Here is an 8,764-nt window from a genome sequence, read left to right on the forward strand (position 1 = left end):
GGCCTCAATGTTATGTGCAATGTTGACACTGTTATCTGCCATTTTCTATGATTTTTGCTAATAACAAAGAATCAAACAAGTTAGTAATAGATGCAAGGATCAATTCAGTTACACAATTGTCTATGCCCCACGATGGGCGCCAAACAGTTTACCCGTAAAATGGTACAGTTGAATTTATATGTGATTTATAGACAAGTGAATCGATTTGATCCTAAAATTTTAAATAAATTAGATAAAAATATAAGGTTTAGCGTTAAAATCGAGATAAGAAGATAGAGATCTTGAGCCAGGAACCGAGCTTCCGGAGGCGGTAAGAATAATATAAATGAACAAGAAAGTAAAATGTTATTGAGCTTTGAACAAAGACTAGTGTATGCTTATTAGAAAATTCGTGTCCTTACAATGATGGTAGAGCTCACTATTTATAGCTGCACCTAGGGAACAAGGTCCTAGGATCAAGCCTCTTTTAAATGACAATTACGAGGGTTATTGAAGAATGTGTAACGGTAGGCAGTAAAGGTCATATTCTTTGTAACAGACCAAGCACTTAATGCTATAGAATATATTTCATTGAATGCCACTGGGTGGCAGGCATTTATTTCACCTTTATAAATATTATTCTCTCCGGTAACAAACGAGATCGGTGCCTTCGGACCCGACTATCTTCTGTTTTCGGCTTCACACGTCGCTTTCTCATATGATCATTAAATATAAACATATTTTACCCTATACAAGGAGAATTTATTAACTTTTATTTATGAATTCCAGGAGAATTAAAAAAATATAGAAAAAAAAATAAAAGGAGAAGAATAGGAGAGACAAGAAGTTTATATGATAGTGTCGATTTCAGTGTGTCCGTTGATGAAAGAAGATATGAGAGAAATGTTTTGAGACGAGCATTTTATGAGGAAGCTGGAAAGCACTCTCCATCCATTGCATCAATGTAAATTTGAAAGCTTTTCATTTTGAACATACAAGGGGAATGGATTTACGAGTTTAACCTGACATAGGATGTGGTTATCTCAACGAAAAAAGGATGAGTACCTTCACTTGAAAAGTTACTGGATGGTTCTCAATACTGTTTCCGGAAATAGAACAAATGAAAGTAAATGAAAGCTCTCGCAGTGCTCTTTGTTATGACTTGATGCATGTAAGCTGCAAAGTAGAGAGAATGTAGAGGTGGTGAAGGCACATTCAAGTGATCCTGTTTAAATGTCCTTTCAGAGGAGGAGAAGGTTTCCCGTTTTGTGCTGGTGTATTTATGTATGCTTATGCGTTTATGTACCTATAGGGGTATAGGACAAAAAGATGTTGTTAAGGAATGATATCTGATTATGTAATCTATCCTCTTGGTGTGTGTGTATATATAATGGATTTTACTCTTCCTCTACGCATGGTAACAATGAAAAGTATGATTTCTTTCTTGTTGAACTTCCAATTGTCTGTTCCTCCCCTCAAATTTTATCCGTGTATGTCCTTGTGACGATCCGATAGGTCGTTTTGAGTTCTAGCCTTAATTTTCATGATCTGAGACCTCCCGTAGCTCCATTTGATGTTTCTTGGTTTGCGTGCGTGGTCCGTGTCGCTTTTCGAAAAGCTTTTATATGAAATTTTGAAGAAAATAAAAAAATTGACTAAAAATGAAGTTAGAGTTGATTACGGTCAACATTTTGGGTAAATGACCCTGAATCGGTATTTTTACAATTCTGGTAGGTCCGTATTGTAATTTTGGATTTGGGCAAATGCCCGAAATTGAATTCGGAGATCCCTAAGTTAATTTGACTTGTTTTGCCGAAAGTTAGCATTTTAAATGTTTGGAAATTTCCTAGGTTTGACCGTAGGTTGACTTTATAGTTATCGGGTTCAGATTTTAATTTTGGGACTTGGAATAGATCCGTTTTGTTATTTTAAACTTGTCTACAAAATTTGGTGCAATTCGGAGTTTGTTTGATAGGATTCGGACGCTTGGTTGTGATTCTAGATGTTCTTGAGTTGTCTTTTGAATTTCATGAGTTGATGTCCGATTCGTGGTTCTATATATTATTTTAGTGTTTCGATCGTGCGAGCGAATTCACATGATATTTTTAGACTTGTGTGGATATTTGGTTTGGAGCCACGAGGGCTCGGGTGAGTTTCGGACGTGTTTCAGATTGGATTGAGCTGGTTATAGGTTGCTAGTGTGCTGGTGTTATAGTTGTCGCAATTGCGAGCACCAGCATCGCAATTGCGAAGAGAACAGGGGAGGTCCAGATATTGCAAATGCGACTCCCTCTTTGCATTTGCGAAGACAGTGTAGGATTGGGTTGGGTCGCATTTGCGACCATTGTGTCGCTTATGCGAAGAAGGCTGCCATCGTAATTGCGAAGCCCTTGTCGCAATTGCGATATCTCAGTGAGATGTCAGGGTTCGCTTTTGCGATTCCTATTCCGCAATTGCGAGGGTTCGCAAATGCGAACCTAAGATTGCATTTGCGACATCTGCAACTGAACAAAAGGGCTGGAAGACGAGATTTTCGTCTTATTTTCATATCTTTGAACTCTAGACTCTTTAGGAGGAGATTTGGAGAGGGAATTTTCACATACAATTATTGGGTAAGTAATTTTTATCTATTTTCAATTATAGTACATGATTATACATGAGATTTAACATCAAATTCATGAGAATCTAAGAGAAAGTTTTGGGATTTTTGTCTACGTTTTGGAAAATAAAAATTTGGGATTTGAGAGTCAAATTGGACTCAGATTTAAAAATAAAATACATATATGGACTCGTGGGGTTATGGGTAGTCAAGATCTACCCTTGTACTCGAGTTTTCATGGGGGGGATTAACTTTTGTTGACTTTTTTCAAATTCATGGAATCATTTTCACTCGTAGGTAGTTTCTAAAGCTTATTTTGAATTTTTTTATCAATAATTGGTTAGATTTGGTTGGTTTTGAGGCTTGTTCAAAAGGAAAGGCCGTGGTTAGTTGATTGACTTGGTTACGGAGTGAGGTAAGTGTGGCATCTAACCTTGACTTGAGGAAATTAGGATTTGTTGGACTATTTGTTATGTCAATTATGCGCGAAAACGGCGTATATGCGAGGTGACGAGTGTATATGCGCCGTCATGAGATTTAGCATGCGGGGTTGGGCTATTTACTTCCATGACTTCATGTATTCCATGTTATCTCTTGTTATATGCTTTAATTCCTATATGTTCTTACTTGACATCTATGCTTTACTTGTTAATTATTATTTAATTGTTACTTGTTAATTGTTATTTAATTGTTACTTGTTTTAATTTATTCATTTCTCACCCAATGTATGCTTACCTGCTATATGTTCCTACTTACTTTAATTGTATATTCTCATTGTCACTGTTTTTACTTGTTTTTATTCTTCTTATTTTACTTGATGCACTCTATTATGCTATTTCGATTACGTGAGCCATTCTATTTCAGTTTAATGTTTTGCCAAGGTTTGAGGATTACGAAGTATTGGCTATTCTCCGTTTGTATTGGTAGTTCCATATTGTTCCGTACGTTTCATTTCTCTGTTGTGTGGATATTTCTTGAATAGTGGTGTTGAGTTGTTTATGTTGATAAATTGATATTGGGGGATCAGGTTGCACGCCACAATCGTACTGAAATGAATTGATATTGGGGGATCGAGTTGCACACCGCAATGGAATAGGAAATGATATCAATTGACATTGGAAATGAGTTGTACGTTGTATAGGATATTGTATTGAAACTTGGAATCGGGTTGCAAGCCACAACGGATTTAATGTGTTTTAGTTATTTGTGGTTGTAGAGTTTGTTCTCGATATCATGATATGACATTTGCGATTATGTTATTTTGAGACCCTCTGGTAGTTGACCATCGGGTCCGTTTATATGAGTTTACTGCTTTGTTTATATTCTTGTTTTCTGTTGTTATTATTTCATACAGTTTATATATGAGTGACTTGCCATAGCCTCTCCACTACTTCGTCGAGGTTAGGCTCGGCACTTACAGAGTACATGTGGTCGGCTGTACTCATGCTATATTTCTACACTTTTTGTCCAGATATCATTGTTGGTCCCAACGGCGCGTAGCGCTTGAGGTAGAGCTGGTGGTATTCGTAGTCCCTAAAGTCCCCTTCTACCCTATCTTTACTGTTTTCCTTATTTCGAACAGGTGTAATTCATTCAGACTTTACCTGTAGAATTCTAGTGTGCTCATATATTCGTGGCTCCAAACTTCTGGAATATGTTTAGACTACGCTACGTTATATTTATCACATCTATTTCAGACTATTACAGTTTCGTATTATTAATGTTCTCTTTTAAGTTGTTAAAATTCGTTAAATAATTAGCTAATATTGGCTTGCGTAGCAAGTGGAATGTTACGTGTCATCACGATTCCGATATTGGAATTTCGGGTCGTGACAGTCCTATGTGTTCTTTCTTCCGATTACTACTATATTGATGATGATGATGATGATGATAGTGGAGGTTTAGCATTTGTCATAGTGGTGATTGTTTCTTTTTATTTTGTGGAGGTTCTTTTATATAAATCTTTCAAACTACTTACGAGTATATCCCTGGATTAAACAACTTAAACGGTGTTAGTATTGAAAAAGTCATTTTCAAGAAATACATCCCATAGGAAAGTCATTTTCTAGTTGTTACTGCTTCTTTTTTAATTTTTCTTGAGCCAAGAGTCTATCGAAAACAGTCTCTCTATCTCCACAAAATAGGGATAAGATCTACATGCATATACCCTTCCCAAACCCCATATTGCGGTAGATTATACTAAGTTTGTTGTTGTTGTAGAAAAGACAATTTCTAGTGTTTAGTTACAATGGTATATTTTCCAAAAATAACATTTTCCATCAAGAAGGGGAGAGTGACTTCTTTCACTTGCGGACAGAAGTCTTCCTTATAACTATATTAACTTTTATATTCACATGACTTTCTCTAACTGTTAAGAGCTCGATAGCTATATCAATGGAGCTCTGCGAGCTCCAACAATGAAGATATTTGTGAATGAATCAAAGAGAGAGATAATGGGAAAACAGAGTGTTTTGGAAGATTTGTCTTCTTTGATACTAATTTTATGATTGTACATGCGCTCATATATATATATATATACTAATGCACTAACCTATTTAATTACAAAATAACCACCTATAACTAACTACTAACCTACAACTAACTAACAGCCTGCACATGTGACGACCCGATTGGTCGTTTTGAGTTCTAGCTTCTTTTTCTATGTTCCGAGACCCCTCATATCATTATTGATGATTTATGACTTGCATGCATGGTCCGTGTCGTTTTTCGAAAAATTTATATGTGAAAATTTAAAGAAAATATGATTTTTAACCTTAAATGTGGCTAGAGTTAACCACAATCAACGTTTTGGTAAATGACCTCGGATCAGTATTTTGCCAATTCTGGTAGGTTCGTATGATGCTTTTAACTTGTACGCATGTTTGGTTGAGGTCCCAGGTAACCCGAGGCCGTTTCGGCGCATTATGTGAAAAGTTGAAACTATGAGTTTTGAAGTTGAAAATCTTGAGTTTTAATGACTGATTCTTGATAATTGATATTATTTTGAAGATTTGAGTTAGTGAGCGTGTTTATATGATGTTATTACAATTGTGTAGATATCCGGATTGGAGTCTGAGGGGCTCGGGTGAGTTTCAGATGCTTTGCAAACTGATTTTTGGCTTAACAGAACTTCTGGTGCTGGGAACCTGCAGGTCTCACATTTGCGAAGACCTGTTCGCAAATACGATGCGATGTCAGGATCGCATTTGTGAAGGGAGACTCAGAGCAAGCAGCTTTGCTTTTGCAAATAGTCTGTCACTTTTGTAAGCAAGTGGTGGTCGCATTTGCGATGTATGTGTCGCAAATGCGACACTGAGCAGGGGCAAGGCAGCTTCACAAATACAAAACTTAATCTGCATTTATGATGAAGGGGACCTTCGCAAATGCGAAGGATATGTTGCATTTGCGATAACTATGAAGTTGAGGCACTGATCGCATTTGCAATCAGTGGTTCGCTTTTGCGATGATCACAATTGCTAACAAGAGTTTGCAATTGCGATACCTGCAATTGGGTAAAATGTGAGAATTTCGAGACTTAACTCATTTTACACCATTTTTGAATCCAAGACTCCATAGTGGCGATTTTTGGAGAGCAATTTCTTGCCAAATTTATAGGTTAGTAACATTAATTTGTTTTCAAACAATTTCAATTAATTTTTCATGAATTTCATCATCAAATCTATAAATTTCAAAGTAGAAGTTGGGTTTTAGGTAGAATTTAAGAATTTTATAAAATTAAGATTTAGACCTCGAATTGAGGTCAGATTTCTAAACAAATCACATATCCAGGCTGGGGGTGAAAGGGTAATCAGGATTTAATATTAATTCGGATTTTGACCACGTGGGCCCCGATTGACTTTTTGTTGACTTTTTCAATTTAGTTAAAGATTGAACCTTCTTCATTTGTTGATAGTTTTTAAAACTTGTTTTGACTTGTTTGAACAATATTTGATTAGATTCGGGTGGTTTGGAGGCTTTTTCCAAAGGGAAAGCCGTGTTAGATTGTTGACTTTATTTCGGAAAGAGGTAAATATCATGGTTAACCTTAATTCGAGGGAATTAGGACTTATTGGTCTATTTGCTACGTGATTTATGTGTGGGGAACAACGTATATGCAAGGTGACGAGTGTATATGCGTTGTCATGAGTTCAAACATGTAGGGTGGACTACTTAATTGCATGTCTCTAATTATATCTTATCTTTATTTATTCCATATTTTTACTTGTTACTTGATTTACTTGCTACATGTCCTTATATGCTAAATATAAGTGTGGAGATGCAGGTCACATCAGAAAGTATTGTCCTCGATTTCAGAGCATTATTCCACAACAGGGTACTCGTGCCATAGTTCTAGCACAGATGGATCCACCACCCGCACAACCAGCTAGAGGTGGGGGTTAAGGAGCCCGAGGTGGGGGCCAGTCAGTTAGAGGTAGAGGTCAGTCACTGAGAGGTCGTCCCAAATGTGGAGGATAGATTGGTGGGGCTCAACCCTGTTGTTATGCACTTCCAGCTAGGCCTGAGGTGGAGTCGTCCAATGCAGTTATTATGTATTTTGTCTCTGCGGACCGAGGAGAAAAGGGGCTCGGCGGAAAGAGGAGTGTACCATGAGAGAAGCAAAGAGGTCAACCTCTTTCAAATATACAACATGGATTATGGCAATGTAGTTGGACTCTCATGTCGATCTGAATGAATCATCTTTTCCACATTATTATCTCAGTCTTTCATAGAGTTACTTCTGTGTTGTTTGATCCGGGTTCTACATATCCTTATGTGTCTTCATATTTTGCTTCGCATTTGAGTATGCCTCGTGATTCTCTTGATGTTCCTATTTATGTGTCTACACTGGTTGGAGATTTCATAGTAGTATATCTGGTTTATCGGTCTTATATTGTTACTATTAATGGTTTTGATAATCTACTTGATCTTTTATCGCTGGATATGGTGGATTTTGAGGTCATTATTGGTATGGATTGTTTGACCTCGTACTACGCTATCTTGAATTATCATGCCCAGACTGTGTCTTTATCCATGTCGGTGTTGCCTAGATTAAAGTGGAGAGGCACTCGCGGTTCACTCCACTAGCAGGGTGATTTCATATTTGAAGGCTTAGCATTTGGTGGAGAAGGGGTGTTTGCCGTATTTGGCTTATATCCATGATTCTAGTGCGGAGGTTCCTTCTATGGATTCGCTGCCGGTTGTGGGTGAGCTTTCGAAGGTATTTCCTATAGATTTGTTAGGTATGCCACCTGACAGGGGTATTATCTTTTGCATTGATTTGGTTCCGGGCACTCAGCCTAGTTCTATTCTATCGTATTGGATGGCTCCACTAAGTTTAAAGAATTGAAGGATAAGTTGCAAGATTTGCTTGATGAGGGATTCATTAGATCGAGTATCTCACCTTGGGGTGCGTCAGTGTTGTTTGTTAAGAAAAAGGACGGATCGATTAGGATGTGCATAGATTATCGGCAGTTGAACAAGGTCATTATCAAGAACAAGTATCTGTTTTCAAGGAATGATGACTTATTTGACCAGCTTCAGGGTGCCAAGGTATTTTCCATGAATGATTTGAGGTCTAGCTACCATCAAGTGAAGATTAGGGCATCGGATGTCCCTAAGACAACTTTTAGGACTTGTTATGGTTATTAGGAGTTCTTAGTGATGTCATTTGGCTTGACTAATGCTCCAAAAACCTTCATGGACTTGATGAATCGAGTGTTCAAGCCTTATTTGGATTCCTTTATGATTGTCTTCAGTGATGATATTTTGGTTTACTCTCGCAATAGAGAGGAGCATGAGCAGCACCTACGGATTGTACTTCAGACTTTGAAGGATCGGCAGCTATATGCCAAGTTTTTGAAGTATGAGTTCTGGTTACACTCATTTGCCTTTTTAGGTCATATTGTGTCTTCCGAGGATATCACGGTAAATCCTAAGAAGAAAGAGGTAGTTTAGAACTAGCCTATACCTACTTCGGCTATACAAAATTCGGAGCTTCTTAGGTTTGGCAGGTTACTATCACCGGTTTGTGGAGGGATTTTCATCTATATTGGCCCTATTTACCAAGTTGATCTAGATTGGTGCTCTTTTTAGATGGTCCGACTAGTGTGAGGTGAGCTTTCAGAAGCACAAGGCAACCTTGACTACAACCCCAATATTGGTATTTCCCATAGGTTTGAGATCTTA

This window comes from Nicotiana tomentosiformis, chromosome 3 (assembly GCF_000390325.3).
Source record: "Nicotiana tomentosiformis chromosome 3, ASM39032v3, whole genome shotgun sequence".
Taxonomy (NCBI): Eukaryota; Viridiplantae; Streptophyta; class Magnoliopsida; order Solanales; family Solanaceae; genus Nicotiana; species Nicotiana tomentosiformis.